The 19,782-nt window shown below is 32.8% G+C and overlaps 1 protein-coding gene across 9 annotated transcripts in view; it reads right to left on the bottom strand.

Moving 5' to 3' along the window:
* E2f1 (E2F transcription factor 1) overlaps positions 1-19,782 on the bottom strand; it is a 269,882-nt gene that overhangs the window by 70,025 nt on the left and 180,075 nt on the right. Inside the window, exon 1 of one of the 9 annotated variants that reach the window (XM_067757858.1) lies at positions 16,557-17,310. The exons of 7 other annotated variants lie outside the window; for them this stretch is intronic. The gene's annotated coding sequence lies outside the window, so the exon portion shown is untranslated. One more of the 9 variants, XM_067757855.1, reaches the window with a different exon arrangement.

The raw sequence follows: 19,782 nt of genomic DNA, 5'->3' as shown, positions 1-19,782 counted from the left end.
TTTATATATTCAATGATTTACTTTTGTAGAAAACATTTTTATAAGCGTTTAGGTAGGCGTTGGACTCTTTGTCTTGTCCTTCATAGATAATAGAAAGTTTGTGCGCATGTATGGAGAAAGATACGTTTGTATGTGTGTATGTGTCATACTAAATGACAATCGCAATGGAACATAACAGTTTTATATTTTTCGGGTATTTCTTTTTTATATGAGTGTTTTGCAAATACCAGGTGTATATATACAGCAGCGAGCATGAAAATAGAAGTGGCAATTTTTATCAAGCTTGGAAAATCAAATTTTTCATTTTCTTTTTTCGATAATTTAAGAAAAAAACTTGTTGTTGCTGAAACTATGCAAATCAGTCTCAGAATTTCGAGAAAATTTTACGAAAATTTAAAAGTTTTGCAATTAAATGCGTATGTAGTTTTGTAGACTTAGACTAATCAATATTACTTGTACCTTTTTAAGCCTAAAATGCGAGGTTCGAAATTTTCGTAAATTTTTTAGAATTTTCGATTTTTTTCGAAAACGTTTGGAGCTTCGTTTGCATAGTTTCAATAACAAAATTCAATTTAATTGCAAAAAAATTTGCTATAAAATCGCTACAGTGTAATTAAAAGCGTAATTGAGACACCCTTTACATATTTAAATAAGTAGGGCGCTAGGTAGGCGGGCAAATTATCACTGTTATTGCATTGTAAAGTTTTTATAATTTAAAATATGCATATTTATGTATAAGACGGTAGCATTTGAATGGCGTAACAATAACTTTTTAAGCAACAACAAAAAATTTAAAAAAGGCGGTAGCAATAACAAGTAAATACAAACATATTTATGTATGTTATGAACCAACAAACGCCTAACTGCTATATTTTATCTAAGTGGAGCGTATTAAATAAATATATGCATATAAAAATGAGTAAAAACACATTCCCAGCAACAAACAATCCATAGATACACAAATTCATGCCATTTGCAAATTACACTAATAAAATACAAAAACACCTAAGGTAATAACGAATATTTGAAGTCAATAACCAAGAGGGAAGCAGAAGTTTAAAATTGTGAAAAAATTAGATGACAGAGAAACAAAAAAAAAAAAATTTACCTTCGTTATGTATGGGTGGGTACAGTGCAGCGCAATAAAATAGCACAACATTATATAGCGAACCTACTAAACCCCCCTAAATTCGCATTGGTTTTTGGTAATTTTTTTCCCTAAGGGCGTTTCAGATTTTTATTTCCATACAAAACTTTCTTCAGAAAAAGGAATTCCCAAAACTCAATACGTTTTTCAGAGACTTTTAACTTGTACTTTGTAAGACTAAAATTGCAAAAACTGCATGCTCAATAAATTAAGAAAGATATAAATAGAAAGTGTGAAACTTTTGTAAAATTTTCTCGAATTTTCGAAAACATTTTTGAGATTGGTTTGCATTGTTTTAGTTACGAAATTGATCAACGATTTTTCTCAGACTATCGAAAATAAAAATTTAATTGACGAAATTTCGTGTTCGCTTCGAAAAAAAAAATGTTGTCTGAGCTTCGGTTACAAGGTTAAAATTTTTAATTTATTTCTTAAACCTGCTGAGTTTAAGCATTTTATACTACTTTTAAAACCACTAAATAATAAAAACAATTAAAAAAAAATCTTGGTTTTAATATAGTTTTCGATGAAAAGTTTTAAAAGTTTACCGAGAGGATAAACCAAATTTTTAATATATTTGGGTTTAAAATTTTAGTCCAGAAGTTTGAAAAATGGAAATTTTCAGGGCTGAAATTTAAACCAAAATGTTTCAATTTACAGACAGTCATATGAGCTTGGTGGCCGCCGTGGTGTGATGGTAACGTGCTCCGTCTACCATACCGAAGATTTACCCCCCCGGGCAAAGTAACATCAAAATTTTAGAAACAAGTTTTTTCAATTAGAAGCACATTTTTCTAAGCGGGGTCGCCCCTCACCAGTGTTTGGCAAGCACTCCAAGTGGTTTTCTGCCATGAAAAGCTTGCAGATGCCGTTCGGGGTCGGCATAAAACAAGTAGGTCCCATCTCGCAAATTGGTAGGAAGGTTATCGCGTCTTACATTTTTGTTCGTTTTGTTTAAACTTTGCAAGGTGTGCATTTAAAACCAACAAAAGTTTGGTCATATATGTAGATAAAAAAAGTTTAGGATTCAACCCAAAATGTTCAACCTTGTAGTCTTATCATAATTTTTCTCAAATATCCATAGAATAAGTACACCTTATTACAATTTTATTCGAAGCATATATTTTAAAACTAATTGCAAAATTTTTAAATGTTTTCGTATTTTTTAAATGATTGATGTTGCTTTTGCACTGCACACCACTGCAAATACAAGCATGCTTAAAAAAAAGTTTGAACGCGATTTGGTTTTACCGGCGCCTCTACTGTTTATTTTTTTTTCCATGCAGTTTGTTTGTGTGTATTAGATTTATTTTTTTATTGTTTGAGATGTTGAGTGGCACTTTTTTAGGTGTTTTACGTGCGTGTAACACATTTAAACCTATAAATACAGTCACTTGATTACAAAAATGGGACAATCGGTCTTCGAAATAAAAATTTTATTAAATAGAATATCTAATTTTTTTACACTTTGAAAATTTGAGTTTCGTTTAATAAAAAATATAAATAAAAGAAGTTTTATTCTGTTGAATTTTGCAAATATTGGGAAAATGGTTGATATACATTTCCTGCAGATGTTAAGAATAAAAAAAAAAAATTCTGTCAAAAATATGTTTTGCAAAATTTTTTATTAGAAAACATTTTTTACGTTTCAACAAAGTTTGGAATCTTTTATTCATAACTACACAAATTTTTAACCGTAAACTAAAAACCTTTATCATAAAAATATTGTAAAAATTAAAAAGACTAAACAATAAAAAAAAATATAGATTTTAGAAAATATTAAAAAAATTCTCAATTTTTATAAACATTTTTTATAAAAAATTTTAATGAAATAAATTTATTTTTATATACAACTGCAAAAGAAATTCCGTAAATGTTAGAGAAAAGAAATGCTTGATTTCAATATTTGCTTATTTTAAAATTGTACTGACTTTTTTTAGTTTAAATATTTTTTTAATTTCTTTTAATTATTTCTTTTTATTTCTTTTAAATTATTTTGAAACAAAAAAAAAAAAAAAAATAATAAAACAATAAAAAATTTTTTTTTTAAATTTCTTAATATAAAACTTACATTTCTTGAAGTTGTTTGCTAAACAAACAAACACGCTTTTGTTTAAAATATTTGATTTTTGAAAGTTTTTTTTAGGTTAAGCATTATTTTTATTAATTTTTTATGTTTTTACAAAGTTTCGAATTTTTTATACATAACTGCACAAATTTTTAAACATGAATTCGCAACATCAATCAGTAAAATATTTTAAAAATTAAAACGAATAAATGTTTAAAAAAAATTTTAGATTTTAGTTTCTTTTTTTTGTAGTTTATTCACAGAAAAAAACAACAAAATATAGATTAACAAATTTTTGTTTATAAAAAATTTCGTTTGATTAAAATGTTTTTTAAAATGTGACCCGGCCTATATGAAAAGGTGGCTTATGACTAAAAAAAAAAAAAAAAATAGAAAACTACTAAGAAACTGAAGAAATGCATTGTTTATCTTTAACAGCTGTTTCTCGCAATTTCTTTTTTGAGTCATAAGCCACCTTTTCATAGGCCGGGTCACATATATATAGTTGTAAAACATGTTGTTTGAGACATGAACTAAAAATCTAGTCGGAGAAATTAATTTTGTAAAAATAAAAATGACTATTTTTTAGCAAACATTTTTATTAACTTTTTTTAAGAAAAATTTTTAGTGTCAAATTAAGAGTTGTACAGTTTTCAAAACTTTTTGTATATAGTTATAAACCAATATTTCTTACAAATTCCAGTTTAAAATATTAAAAGAGTTCTTAACATTTTTTTTAATATTTAGATATTTGTTTCCAGATTTTAACAAGTATTTAATTCCTAATTAAACATAATTTCTTAACTTTTCAGCTCAAATTTCTGACACTGAAACTTGAAAAACTCCAGATATCGTTATGCATTTTAAACAAAAAGAGAAAAAATGTGGTTAGAACAAAATAAAAAAAAAAAAAAATTGTCCCACTATCGTTGTGAGTTACTGTAGATATTCATAATTATACCGGCTATTATACGCTTGCTGTCAATGTCATCGTCATAAATACGTTGCTGCATAAACATACATATATACACATGTACCAATGTATGTAAGAACGTACCTAAAAAAACCTAACAAAGCTCCAAGCACGCCTCGGTAACCTTTTTGTTCTATTGGTTCCAATAAATGGAACAACCAATAACAGCTGATAAAATATTTTTTAATATCATTGATATGCTGGTTATATTTGAGTTATGTACTGCTTTATAGAACGTTCTTTCAAATATATTAGAGTGGGACGTAGAATGCAACCCAATTTTTTTTTTAAACCGCGAAAATAGACGAAATGCAATCGTTAAAACCAGCCGAGAAATTACCACTGGAGTTGGCACCATGTTCCCGTGATTTTTTTTTACAGCGATTGAAAGATCACAGTAAAACGCAGCGACCGCTTCGAAGAAAGTGCGGCGACAAACTGTTGTATCTTGAAAATCATGTAGTGTCTTGAAAATCACGGGACTTGCCAACTTTAGTTTATACCTACTGTGCCAATTTTCTGGCTCGGTGTAAGGTATTATTTTTCCTATGAAGACTGGACCAGTCTAATACACATACGTAAGTATCTATTTGAAACAACTTTCAGCAGATAGGGTCAAGACAAAAATATAGAGCTGAGCACTCACCCTTTTCAAAGTATACTGGAACACTGGATATCCTACATATTTCACGAAATTTCTGAGACTAGGTAAGATGACGTGAAATTTTTTGCAAAGACTGCTATTGCCAAAACGAAAACAACTTTTTTTTATTAATCTCAGGGCTTTAGCAGATTTTTAACTTGTTTTAGCACATCTTTTTGCACCATTGTTCTATACCGACTACGTACATACATACATACGTGTATTTAAATCCTGGTGTACTTTATGATTATTTTAATCGACAACGATTACAGCGTGGTGGCTGTTTCCGTTCTCAACGAGTTGAATTGACAAGAAGCGAAAAAACGACAAAAATTAGCGGCTACCATAACTTCGTTTAAACGACAGGGTTGGGTTTTTCGATACAATTGTACTTTTTTGATACAATTTGATTCCAGAAAGTACTGAAGTACTACGCTGCCATTTTTGGTACAATTTTGCCTACAGCTAATATTCCAATTTAAGTAATGTATTTTGACGCTATGGCAACCTTCTTTCGAACAAACGACAACGTTGCTTTCATCTGTGTACTTGCACTAGTAGTTCGATTAGCACTGTCTGTCTTTATCACATACGATTTTTCAAGCAATAATTAGTTTCAAATAATATGTACCTACATACAAATGTATGAAACCCACCTGTTTTTCACTGAAATCAAAAAGAATATTTGGATAACACTGCTATTTCTAAAATAGTAAACAAAAACTATATGGATATTGATAGTATATATTGCGACGCTGAAGTAGATCTATTCATTTGTAAAAATTTATTGGAAAAATTTTAAACTAAACGTCAAACTATTTTAGATGGAGTTTTGTAAAAACCTACAGACGAAAATTGACTTTGATAATGAAATTTTGAATTGGGTCACAAAGCTTGCTCGTGAAACTGTTTTATCAGGAGAAGTAACTAGCATTGTTCCACTGGTTGCTAAATTATTTCCTACATGTGAAATTGTAAAATCGAGAAAATTAATTGGGAATATCGAGTCCTGTCAGAACACGAAGAATTGCGTGCTCTTAAAAATCATTCCATTTCTGAGTTTTGGGCAAAGGTGCTATTATTGAAAAATGAACTGAACGAGCCGTTTTTTGCAAATATATACAGAATTGCACAGGGGGTTTTATCAATTTCACATTCTTCAGCGAATTTTGGTAATAAAAAGTAAAAAAAGTAAATGAGTAATAGTGCAATATGTGTAAATCCAAACACAAAAAAATTCAGTACAATTTGAACGAAAAAAGTACGATTTTTGAGTGGATTTAGTACAATTCATGAAATGTCATTTCCCAACCCTGTTAAACGAACGAAGAAGACGCACATACAATCACAACCGTTATTTCAAATACATATTTAAATATGTATGTAAACAAAGTTTGGCGAGAAATGCTCAACTGCGTCTACATTATAGAATAAAAATGCTACAGAAACTGGGAATTAAGGGGTAAAAGGCGTGAGTACCAAAGTACTCGTTAAGTTCAGTGTGAAAACTTACAAGTGTACATCTAGAAAACTAACCACAATAGATGTAACTTTACAAGAAACAAGTAATTTCGGGCTTTTTGAGAAGACCTTGTCGGCCCCGATAACCGAAAAGTTATTGTTTTATTATGGCCTTATTATCGATTGTAAATCATTATCATTATCGGTTTGTTGTCGCCGAGTTATCAGCTTCTTAGTGCTATCGGCTTGTTATCGAAGAGTTACAGATATATATGTCACCGATTTTATATCGAAGTTTAATCGGTATCTGTTTCACGTTGATGACAAATTGGTAACTTTTGGAAGACACGTTAACCTTTTGATAACAAACCGACCACTTTTTGATAATATATCGGTAACATTTCGATAAATAACCGATAAATATTCGATATCTCCTCGATAAGCTTTGTTATGGATAGAAAATTTATAACACTACGATAAAATATCTATAACTCATCTGTACCTCATCGATAACACACCTATAACAAAACCTCTCCTCCACGTTCGTTCCTTGCCTTGCTGCATGCCATAGATTGCACAAAAGTCACCGTTACCGGCTGACTGTGACAGAAAACTGCGTCCCGTTCGCAAGCACGCTTCGACAAAGTTTACTGCGTCATCTATTTCCGTAGCACAAGTGGCTTACTGTACAACCTACTATTACTTAGTCACAGTACATTTCACAGGTTATATGATTGATAGTGTCGCAGGTAACTCTTCGCTGTGATTTCGATTATGAGCGGTGGTTTAATAAGTATAGCTCTCCCATCTCTGCTTAGTCTTGGAAAAAAATTGCTGCGGCAGAGAACTCAGTGACAAATCACATTGTTTCTCACAAACCGCAGCACCTCCCAATCTAGCAAATTCATACTCATTTTCAAGATGCGGTTACCAACTTATTAGGAGAAATAAATTACCGCAGAACGAGAGGAAACTTTAGTGTAGCCAATCTTACATACTCGGTTTAAAGGCTCCCTGAAGATGACAAAGCCTGAGCGGGGGTCAAAGGCGGCAAATGTTTCTCCAACAATTCTGTAGCCCGTTTGTGTAATTGGTTTGGTACCAAGGACTATGGTTTCCAACATGCAATGTCTAAAGCTTAAGGTGGGTGCCCTTCCATGGCTGATTAATGAGGGAAAAATCTAAAATCACCGCTCTGCAATAAATGTGATAGATGAAATATGGACTATGAGATCTTGCGATGACAATATAGCAGTCTCGTAAAGAGAATGCCAGTTGCATGTTTGGGTTTGTGGCTTCTTCTGTGGCAGCTTATAAGGCTATCGCCGCAAAGATAAATTCTTTCAACGCAAAATGGTGACAATGAAGGATTTTTAAGTGAGCTTCGTAATTACCCGGCTGAAAACGAGGCGTCAAAAAGAGGGTTTCAGAGATGGTCAGCCTAGTACCTTAATGGTGCTTGTTAACGGAACGTACTAGGCCTTTATCCGGGAAAGGACCATCAACATCTATCATATTCCCCACACCTTCGAGGAGTTTCTTTACCGCTACAACAAGAAGAAGGGGTTCCCGCCGAACTATTCAATTAGTTTGAAGTTGAGCAAAAAGGAGGCTGCAAGACGATTGGGTTTAATTTCATTTGCAACCACATAGTACTTAATACACACGGTATAAAAACATGTCTTGGCTTAGCTTACAATCTTAGTGAGGCCAGATTCTTTTGCTGTATTTTCGGGGGTCCCCCCAACTTCCTAGAGATAGATATTCGATATGATTTAATAACATGACTTTTGCGTAAAACATTTTTTTCTGAAGATACTGTAAAGTTCAGTGCACTGCATGCGTTCCAGAGCTTATCGCAATTGGCGTAAGGCGGGATATACTTTGTACATAAGCACAAACCGCACTGAGACTAAGGGAATCTGGGTGCTGGAAGAATACTCAGAAAGAGCACAGTAGTATCCTAAATACTAATCTGCCAAGTAGGATGATATAAAGAGAATGATTTACAAATCCACACAGACGTCTCCACGACAGATTTCGTGTGGAGGCGGGAATCACTTGGATTTCTATGTCGTTAAAAGGCTCGTCATATTATAGTGTTTTTAAAACTAGGAAGTTACAGCGGTCTGCACCGTTCACTGGAATAGGCCTTAAGGACTTATCGACCACGGAGATTGTAGACCCCCAGCGGGTTAGGGGGTTAGAATATACCCGCGGTAGGTATGCCTGTCGGAGGAGGCGACTAAAATACCAGGTTCAAGGGGTTGTGTAGCGCAACCTTTTTACGTTGCCAGCGCAATATATAGCTTCTCCAAACCCAATTGTCAACCTCACCTTCGAGCGGCAAATCTAGTTTCACCAACAGACGAGGCTCTGGGGACCCGAAGCTCCTCATGGTACTTTGGGGGGGGATGGCCTGAAGGTTTAATGTGGCCATACAAATCGTTCCCGAGATGTTCGGCCTAGCACCTTAATGGAGCTGTGTTATCGGAGCGTACCGGATCTGTATCCGGCAAAGGACCATCACATCGATAACACCCCCCAAAGCCTTCGGGGAGCAACCTTATCGTTACAACAACAACAACATTGTAGAGCGTTTCCGTGTTAATGCCTGACTTCAGCTAGATCCTTCGGAAGTCCTTTTTGAAAAATCTTGTGGGCTATGGGAATTCGAGATTCAAAATATTATTGATTTTATAAACAGCTGGTGGGTTCAGACAAGATTTGTGGTATTAAACCGGCTTCTAAATAGCTACATTTCTAACTACCTACCTATGTTCGGATTCTCTGGAGATTGAGGATGTATGTCGTATATAAACAGTCGACCATACGGATTCTTTGCTCACTTCTTGTCGCTACTTTTTCCAGCTCATTGGCACAGATTTGATTTCATTGCACATCACTGTATTATTTTGCGACTACTTTCTCAATATATGTATGAACATTGATTACAACAACTCCGACGAAAAGCGCGCCGCCATCGCAACACGGTAGTGGGCGTCTGATTTAAGAATCTGGCATACCACACTCTTTTTCTTTTTTTCGTTCTGTCAGTCACTCATGTCAGCTTCCGTCAGTACGTGAATTAGGCATCCAGCGCAGATATGTAAGTATGGTATGTATGTAATTCCAATAGGGTTGTTTTTACTACAATTTTAACAAACTCACTTTCTTTTCTCTTTGAATTTTCGAACTACCCTTGAATTACTGAAAAATGGCGGCGACTGCAAACAAAAAAAGTTCTTCAAAATAATGCAATTCTTGCTGTGCTGTGTCACTTTCTCACAAATTTTGCGCAAGTTAAGAATAAAGTAAAATTAACAACAAAAAATAAAACAAAACCACAATGCGGACACCATTTTTTTTGACGCCAATGACAAGGCCGCTTACTCTAAGATATTTGTTGAATTATATTATTTTCATTTTATTTATGATTTACACACATTTGGAGAGATTTATTTTTTGTACGAACATCGGTGTGGTGTGCGTTATAAGTACATATGTCTGTATGTTTGAATATATTTAGACAGGTATCCCGTATATGGTTTTACTACTATTTATCTGCTTTGTATTGCTGTTGGCTGTCAGCTGAATACTGAATTCAAAAGTGCTCTTGTGCTCCGGCGAATTGTGTCTGACTTTGGTGTAAGGCGAGAAAATAATAATTCAATCGCAATTAGCGTTGCCAGAGGAAGTGGTTTCAAACTCTTAATTCAAAAAGAAAAAAACTTCAATTGAAACTCTGATACTTCTTCAGAACATGAAATTGTTCATCATCTCTTTAGTGAAGACATGCCAAAGTACCCAACAGATTAAAATTTTACTAAAATAACACGGCATCGCAGAAAAAAAAATTTAGGCTGGGTGCGAGTTCGCCTAAATTTTAGGTACTTAAACTAATATTCCACTGGAACTTTCCAGCACTGCATTATTTAGGAAAAAGCTGTCAAAACTGTGCGAGTTGATTTGAAAACTTAATTTGTTTATTTCTTCTAAGAAAATAATAACAAAAGGGGAAATTTGGTATTTTTGATGCGTTTTCATGCTTAAAAAGAACAGAGGTCAATTAGGGCGAGCGGTAAGTACCTATCCAAAGATAGCAGTTCAAAAAAATGCAGTGGCTCCGTTTTATATGGCTTTTTTTTTGGATATAGTGGAGCACGTGCACAATGACCTTTTCCACAATTTCGAATTCAATACTGTGATGTTAGTACGCCTCCAATAACTTCTTTAGGCCAATTAGTGCACTTGGCTGCCAAATATGTACAGATTGCGGTCCATATTTGAGAAGGATCCAATTCTTGTGTCGCCAACATCAGCTTGAACAAAATTGAGCTCACCATACAACCATACGTACAATCGATCGGACCTTAATCGCAGCAGGGATCGTCGCTCTATGATCTATGATTTACTTAAATTGAATGGACAAGAGCCATTTATTTGCATTGCTCCACACGGAACTTGGAGGTGGGTAGGGAGGAATGGCCTGAAGGTTTAATGTGGCCATATAAATCGTTTCCAAGATGGTCGGGCTAGCTCCTTAATGGTGCTGTGTTACCGGAGCGTACCGGATCTGTATCCGGCAAAGGACCATCACATCGATAACCCTCTCCAATTTAGGTAGAAATTTAGTTCAACTCGCACACAGCCTCAATGTTCAGCGGACTACAGCTCTTGTTTTCTTTCTAACATCAAAAAGAAATGCTTAAATTGTTGAGGTTAGAAAGAAAATAAGAGTTACCATTCAATTTCTTACCACGGATTCCTTTGCAGCGACCCAAAATCCATAAGAGTTGAATGCCTAATCTATTGAACAAACCAATCAAATTGCTCGATTAAATATTTTGATTTATTTTGACAGTTGCCACAGCGTATTGTTTCTGTTACTCAAAATAACTTTCTCAATAAAGATAACAGTATCACATAACAGTTGCGCGTTCGAAACGCAACCGAGGTTGCTGTCGTTTGAAAATGTTTAAACTTGAAACTACATCCCGATAGGTGGCGTTAAACTCGATATATCTGTGGCAACATGATCACTTTTCTGCATGACGGCAACCCGTTTTGGGCTAATGACAGATACTTAAACTCAACGAATGACGCGGAAGGATTAGTAGAAGAACAGCGTTTACACAGAAACATCCAAATTTTATTATTATTAGTTTTAAGAGTATTATATATTAAATGTTACGTTTGATCAATAAACATATTATCTAACGTGACTACAGTAGAATCGATATGATCAAGTACACTACATATTTATGTATTCGTGTTTATGTTCCGGTTGGAATCGAATTCTAACCAAAAGTTATTTAAAAGAGAAATTTATATCTACAAAGTTTACAAAATAGCTACCGCTTGCTGCAAGATATATCTGAAACTCGTAGTTATGGTCTGATTATGTTCAAATTCGAAGACTTATATTTTATTTTGGCTCGATAAACCAATTTTGAATATTTAATGGTGCCTATTATCCCGAGAAGAAATAGGTGAATATGTTACTATTAGTATTAAGGTTCTCAACCTGGTGGTATCAGGCAACATATCGCAAAAGATCGAAAATATGACAGGACTTATGAATAGAATCAGAAAATGCATAGCTAATAGCAACCTACTATTCTTAGTTTTGTGGTCTCAGGCAACATATAGCAAATGATATGGAAATAGGAAGAGAATAAAAAAAATTCTAAGCTACTAATATTTGGGAAGCCAATAGTAACCTATAGTTCCCAACCTGCTGGTATTGGGCAACAGATGGCTACGAGATATTAATAGAATAAGAAAGTCCCTAGATGGCAAAAGTTGTGAAGCCAATAGTAACAAAATGTTCTGGTGGTCTCAGGAAACATAACGCTTTAGATCGAAAATATGACGGGACCAATAGTAACCTACTTTTCTCAGAACGGTGGTGTCAGGCAACATATGGAAAAGCGACAGACTTGACATATGAATCTAATCAGAATACTCCTAAATAATTCAAGTTTGCAGTTACGTGGTCTAATAGTTTTCATGCTCTGAATGTCCCAAACTATCCCATTGTTGACCGAGTGCTCTAGGGAACAGGAAATACTAATATTGCATCAGCGGTCTGGTATACGGATTTATCAAAAATGGATACTCATAGAAAGTCAATCTGACCCAGCAGGCATCCTTACAGTCTTACACAACTTAAACGAAGCTGATTGAGTAATGTTTTACTGTCTTTAACTAGGTGGTAGTTAAAAAACAAGGTTGGAATGCGTTTTCTGGGTATGCAGGTTTTTTTTTTTAATTTTCAAACTAAGTTCTCGCTTATGGCAACACTGTTTGGCAGCCACATGTACTATACTACTTAAATGTATGAATATGTTTTTGTGTTGAGCGATTTCGTTTTATATGGTTCCGGCGAATTCGATGCAACAACACTTAATTGCTAGATGATGCGTGGCAGATGAGTGGTATAAATCGACTACGGGGCGAACGCCATCACCAACAGCACACATAATCATTATTCAAAAGGAAGCAACGAAAGGACTTGAGTGATGTACCGGATGTTGACTTGAAAATTATAGTTGGTTTTAACATATTCAGAAAGTTGTAATTTTTGGTTATGTACATGTGGAGAATGTATGCATGCATGAGTTGTGACTTCTTAATATCTTTATTAACATTTCTATGTAAGCTATCCATACTTTTTTGGTATCGTTTTCATATATTTCGCGATTCTTCATAACGTAATTTTTGATGAAAAAAACAAAAGAATTTTTTTCAAATATCCAGTTTTCATAAAATTTTTAGTGGTTATATTTGTATTTTTGTACATATGTACATCTATCTTTTTGTTTTCTTGTTAGGTAATAAAGTTACCTGAAACAAACGTTCGTAACGCAGGATATGCCTTCTGCATTTAATTTTTTAATTTAAAATTTTTACAAATTTTTCACGAATGCAATTTTAGTTTTTTCTTTTAGTTTAAATTGGTGATTTTTTTATACTTCAGTTCAGGCATTATAACAATTTTTAGCCTCATTTTACTTTTACTTTTTTTATATTTAGATTTATTTTATTTATTAACATCTATTTTTGACTTGTTCTATTCAATTTTGTTTTAAATTTGTTGTTCATACATTTAAAATTTTTGTATTAAAAAATATATTTTAAGATCTTCTGATTTACAATTTTTTTTTTAATTCTTATGATTTTAAGTAAAACAAATTTTGAAAAAATGAACATATATTTTTAGTTATTTTGGATGGTATTTTTTTGGCAATTTGTATTTGGCTGCAAATGTGTTTTTCTTTTTAATTTGATCTTAAATTTATTCTAATTTTTTAAATTTTTTTTCCATAAATTTTTTTTTTATTTTTAACTAAAAATATTTGTTTTCAAACTATCCATTTTTAATTTTTAATAGTATAAATCGTTTTAATCGTTTTTAAACTTTTTTGGTTGATTTTTTCAGTTTTTTTTTTGATTTTCTTTGTTTTCTTATTCACTTTTTTTCAATCTTAGATGTTATAAATTTTTTTGTAAATAAGAAATTAAAAAAAATATATTTTTTTAAATATCTTATTTTTTTTAATAATAGCGACACTAAATGTTTTATTTTTATACCCAGCTGTACTTGTACACAGGGTATTATAACTTTGATTGGATAACGGTTGGTTGTACAGGTATAAAGGAATGGTATAAGGTATAAAAAAATATATAAAAATCATGAGTATCGAAAAAAATTTGATTGAGCCATGTCCGTCCGTCTGCCCGTCTGCCCGTTTACACGATAACTTGAGTAAATATTGAGATATTTTCACCAAATTTGGTATCTGGACCCAAAATAGATTGCTACTGAAAATCGAAATCGGATGATAACCCACTTTTTATATATATAACATTTTGGAAAACACAAAAAACCTGATTATTTAGTAAATAAAATTTTTTTTAAATGGGCCTGGCACCGTCCACTTGTGATAAAATAAATTTTACAAATATTATTAATCATATATCAAAAATCGTTAAACCTATCGTAAAAAAATTCGGCAGAGATGTTGCCTTTTTTATAAGGAATGCTCTGAAGAAAAATTAACGAAATCGGTTAAGGACCACGGCCACTTTATATAAAGGATTTTTAAAAGGATCATGGACGAATAAAATAAGCTATATCTTATTTAATTTCCCAAGTGTATTTATAGCAATAAATAGGAAAAACTTCAAACTAAAAAAATGGGTGTGGTACCGCCCCATTTATGAATAAGCAGTTTTCGGGAGCCTCAACTCGAAGAAAAATTAGTTCAGAATATAACCATATGTATATGTATTATTGCACAGCCTTGTAACACTATTAAGCACACAAAACAAACAGCAACACCATTTCAAGTGTACATTTCGGTTTCACTCGAAATTAGACTTCCTTACTTGTTTTACTTTATTTCGGATTAAAAATTTGTTTGCTTGATTTTGTTTTTCAAGTTAAGTTTTAGATTTGTCTTGTTGTTAGACCTATTCTATTCTTCTAGACCCTCTTCTATCTCACCTGACCACGAGCCAGCTAAAGCAAACTTTTTTGTCTTGTTTTATTAATTTTTATAATCTTTTGGTCTCATGTTTAAAATTTTTATAATGAATATTTAAATTTCATTTATGAAATTGAAAGTGTTTGTTGAGAAAATTTCATATCGGAAAAGATATTTAAACTCGGCACACGAAAACAAAAAATTGTTTTGACGATTAAAATTTAATATATTTTAAATACGTTATTTGAATTTTATGGTTTTCATATTTTTAATTTCTTAAATTAATACATTTTTTTTTTTTAATTTTTTATTTTTCTCTATTTTTGAGTAATATCGACACTGCTTTATTTGTATTTTACTTTATTTCAGTTTAAACATTTTTTGCTTGATTTTATTGTTAAATTTTTAGACTTCCTTTTATTTCTTAAAATTTGTGATCTTTTATACATACGTTTTTTTAATCTTTTGCTCTCATATTTAAAAATGTTTAATAAATATTTGGATTTTATAGACAAAATTAAATAAAATTCGTTTATTGAACTTCAAAGGATATCTCCAGAAAGTTTTATATGTCAAAAGATATTCAAAATCAGAATATATATATTTATTTTTTATTTTAAAACATAAAATAAACAAATTTTATTTTAAAATTTTAATTATATAGTTTACACGTTTCTTATTTCGTAAACGGAGAACAATTTTTTTAAACTTTTTTATTCTTCCTTTTTTGTAATTTTTTTGCTTTGTTTTTATTTTCTATTAAAATTTTTGATTTATTTTTATTTATTAATATTTGTTGACCTGTTTTATAACTTTTTTTTTAATCATTTGGTCTCATATTTACATTTTTTGTAATAAATACTTGAATTTTATGGATAACAAAACAAAATTAAAAACCATGTTTTTTTTCGATATTTCAAAGATGAGGCATTTTTAGAGAAAATTTTCTACAAAAAAAAAAAAAATTAAATAATCCAAATCGGAAGAAGAGCCCACGGCGTTAAAGCTTTTAAATTGTTGAAATAATTTGTTTTTTTTTTACTTAACTAAAACTAAAAAAAAAATTGGTAAAGAGAAGTTTAGCATAGCAAAGAATTTATATTCATAAATAGAAGGTCATCGAGCTCTATTTCGATACCACAAGCTTGTAAAATTCCAGGCCGACAACAAAATTGTAATTTAACTAATATTTTTTAAGATCTCAATTTTACAGTTTAAATTTTTAATTCAATATCAAATCAATATATTAAACATGAAAATTTAAATTTTAAACGTAAAAAATTTGTTAATTTTTTTTGTATGTATTAATTTTAACATTGAATTTTGTTAAAATTTAACTTTGTTAATATGTGTATTTTCGGTAAACATTTTTTTGTTTCAACTTTTACTTGTACATATTTATTGTTGGACTCTAAATTTTAATTTTTACAAATATTTTTGTGTAAATTTTTCTTTTCATTTCATTTTCTGCTAGCTTTTACATTTTCACTGTGTTTTTTTTTTCTTTCCATTTTTTGTTTGTTCTTAAATATGTAGAGCTAATTTGGACACTTTTATATCAAATTTCACACACATTTTAATCACCGTATAAATATGATGGGGTAAAGCTCCACTTCCATTGTTTTTGTTTTCTAGCGCCGCAAGGCATTCAGACAAGAACGCCGCCCGCCGTCTTAGCAGATAACAGAAATACATTATATACAGACTGCATACATATATACAAGTATATATAAAATTATACATATATACACACAACATCCACTTTTACGTACTTATGTATGAAGAAAACAAAAAAAAAAAAAAAAATCGGAAAACTCTGAAAAACGCGTCTTTAAATATTGCAAAGAACAACTTAATATCGACAATTGTCTACTCCGGACACGAGCATGACCATGATTCCGACGTTATTTGACAACACAACCAACAATCAAAACGGCATGCAAAGCACTGTTATAGTCAAATCGAATCACTGAGCATATGAGTACATAACCCCAAAGATATGGAGAAGATTCTATATGCATGAAAATATCTCCCAACACGCTCACTAATATGTGGTGGTGGCAGTGATGTGACGCTTAAACGCCTCAGAGGATGCACTCAATAAATGAACCAACACAGCTGAGCGCCAAGAAATGAATGAATGGTTGAGCTGATATGAAATTGTTTTTTCTTTTTATTTTTCCGAGATAAGCCCCAAACATTTCAGCTGATTCTCAAACTACTACTACTACTACGCATAAAACGTCATAAGCGGAGACAATCTCCAGCTGGTTGGCTTCAACTGATTTAATACATATCTACATACATACCACTCACATACATAAAGCGGGTTCTACTATATTGTTTTTGTTTTCTTTTCACTATGCCTCGTCCGCATTCAGAGCGCAACCATGTGTTTGCTAAGCAGAAAGCGAAATTAAAATATTTGTGCTCTTATGTCTTCTCCTAGATTTGCGCTCTCGATTTGTTGAGACTGAGGTTCTTGGACAGTGCGCAGAGTTTTAAGAAGAGAATGTTGGTAGACGAAAAATGAAAATAGTGGTAGAAGTTGGTAGATTTTTTTTCCAAGAAAACAATAGCTACAATTTATATTTGTACAAAACAATTCATAATTTATTGTAAAACAAATAAAGCACATTTCACGGAAATGACACTTTTAAAAAAACATGTAAACAAGGCAAAAAAATATTTATAAATTTATATATACATAGCTTTTGCCTATATGATACTTGCTTTTTTCCTAAACTTGAAATACTGACGAAAATATAGATAAGTCTAATTACCACAACAATTTTCCAATGTACCAAAAATAAAAAAAAATAAAAATAAACGTAAGGCGCGATAACCTCCGAAGAGATCTAAGGCCGAGCTTCTCTTCCAATTTGTCGTGCTCCTCTTGATTTTCCCTACAAATTGGCCGGACGGGACCTACATGTTTTATGCCGACTCCGAACGGCATCTGTAAGGCAGATGAGTTTTCACTGAGAGCTTTTCATGGCAGAAATACATCCGGAGCGCTTGCCAAACACTGCCGAGGGGCGACCCCGCTTAGAAAAATTGTCTTCTAATTTAAAAACCTTATTTCTAAATTTTTGATGTTGCTTTGCCCGGGGTGCGAACCCAGGGCATAGGGTGTGGTAGGCGGAGCACGCTACCATAACCGACTTCGGTATGTTATCGTTTACTTAAATTTTTTTTTTTATTTTCGTTCAAAATCATTTCGTTCACAAAAAACTTATGAAAATAGCGCAGGAAAATATTTGCATGCTCATTTACTACATTTATTTGATAAAAAAATTTATTTCTTGTCTGAATTTGTGCACAAATTTTTCAAAATTGGTTAGTGGGTGACCTCTTAATGTTATTTGGGTGTGCTCGGCAATTGAATACGTTTACGTAATGATCGCAGTATTTGGTTTCAATGCGAACATATTAAAATGTTGGTAGATTTTTGCGCTTTGGTGGTAGAAGTGGTAGAAAATGAAAATGGGTCAAAGAGTTGGTAGATCTACCAATAAAGTGGTAAAGTCCGTGCACTGTTCTTGGCACATTTGTATGCATGTGTTATGTTTCTATGTATGCATATGTCAAACAGCTGAAACGAATTAGAAGTTAAAAGACAAATGCTGTAGTGAACCAAAGCACTGGCATGCCTTGGTATACCACTTAACATGGCAAATGACAGTTGGAACGGAGGGATATAGAAATTTGACGTAGCATGGAATGCTAGTTTGTGTATTACAAAAAAGTGCGAAGGAAAGTTGATATTGCAAAAGTTCAGGTGGTTAGTGAACCTCTTCATGTTAAGGACTACCCTCTTACAAACTGACTTGTTGTTGTTGTTGTAGCGATAAGGACACTCCCCGATGACCTTGGGGAGTGTTATCGATGTTGATGGTCCTTTGCTGGATGCAAATCCGATACGTTCCGGTAACAAGCCCCATTAAGGTACTACCCCGACCATCTCGGGAACGATTTAGTATGACCACATGAAACCTTCTTGACCATCCCACCACCTAGATCCATCGAGGACTTGGGGTCACCAGAGCCTCGGCTGTTAAAAGAAACAGCATTCGCCAAGGGTAGATGAGGTTGACAATTGGGTTGGAGAAGTTATATACATACATATTGCGCTGGAAACTCCTTCAAAGGGTTGCGCTAGACAACCCCTTGAATCTACTTGGTATTTTAGTCGCCTCTTATGACAGGCGTGCCTGCCACGGGTATATTATAAACCCCCTAACCCGCTGGGTAAAACTGGCTTGTTAAAAAACTCTTCCCTGGGAAGGTGCATATGTGTTTCTTAGCTTTACCGTCAGATGACCTCGGACTTTTCATCTTGGGATTTCCGTATGAATATGGAAAGCATATTTTTTATTTCAGGAAGTTTCTTTTAACTCGGTCTTCCTCTTTGGACTTTATCGCTTTCCCTTATTTGCTCTTGATCTCTTAACATCCTTCTCTTACTCGCTACCGTGCTCTTTTCCTCTTACCAACTCATCCTTAGCTTTAAATCTCCCACCACTTGAACTGGTACGACCCCAAGATTACAACGAGCGGGCTTTGGATGTTCGATCACAAATCGAATTTTTGTTTCAGTTAGCCTTCTGACAATCGCTGCTAGATGAAAGGTCATAAAGGAAACCTTCCACCTACGTGGTGATAGGTGCAAAATCTGTATATACAATGGAACGTAGATAGGCAAGAAACGAGTAAAAGGGCGAAAGCATACAAGTGAAGGTTTGGAAGAAGACTCCTGGGAACAAGGGAACATAATAGTAATGAAAAAAAAGTCCGTCCGCCGAACGTGCTATAGAATATGGACAGTATAAGAATAGGTTGTAGATAATCTGTATTTCAACCCAAATATTCAAAGAGGATCAGCACGTTAAATTGTAAAGACCTCAAATAATCCACGAAGTTCAGCTCAAAACAGTCTTTCATAATATGCAGTCTAAGACTAGCCAGCTATGATGGAATACTAGCGAAAAAGATTTG

This window comes from Eurosta solidaginis, chromosome 1, assembly GCF_040869045.1.
Source record: "Eurosta solidaginis isolate ZX-2024a chromosome 1, ASM4086904v1, whole genome shotgun sequence".
Taxonomy (NCBI): domain Eukaryota; kingdom Metazoa; phylum Arthropoda; class Insecta; order Diptera; family Tephritidae; genus Eurosta; species Eurosta solidaginis.
Note: the sequence above shows the minus strand (reverse complement) of the source record. Positions and strands in the feature narration are given on the sequence as shown.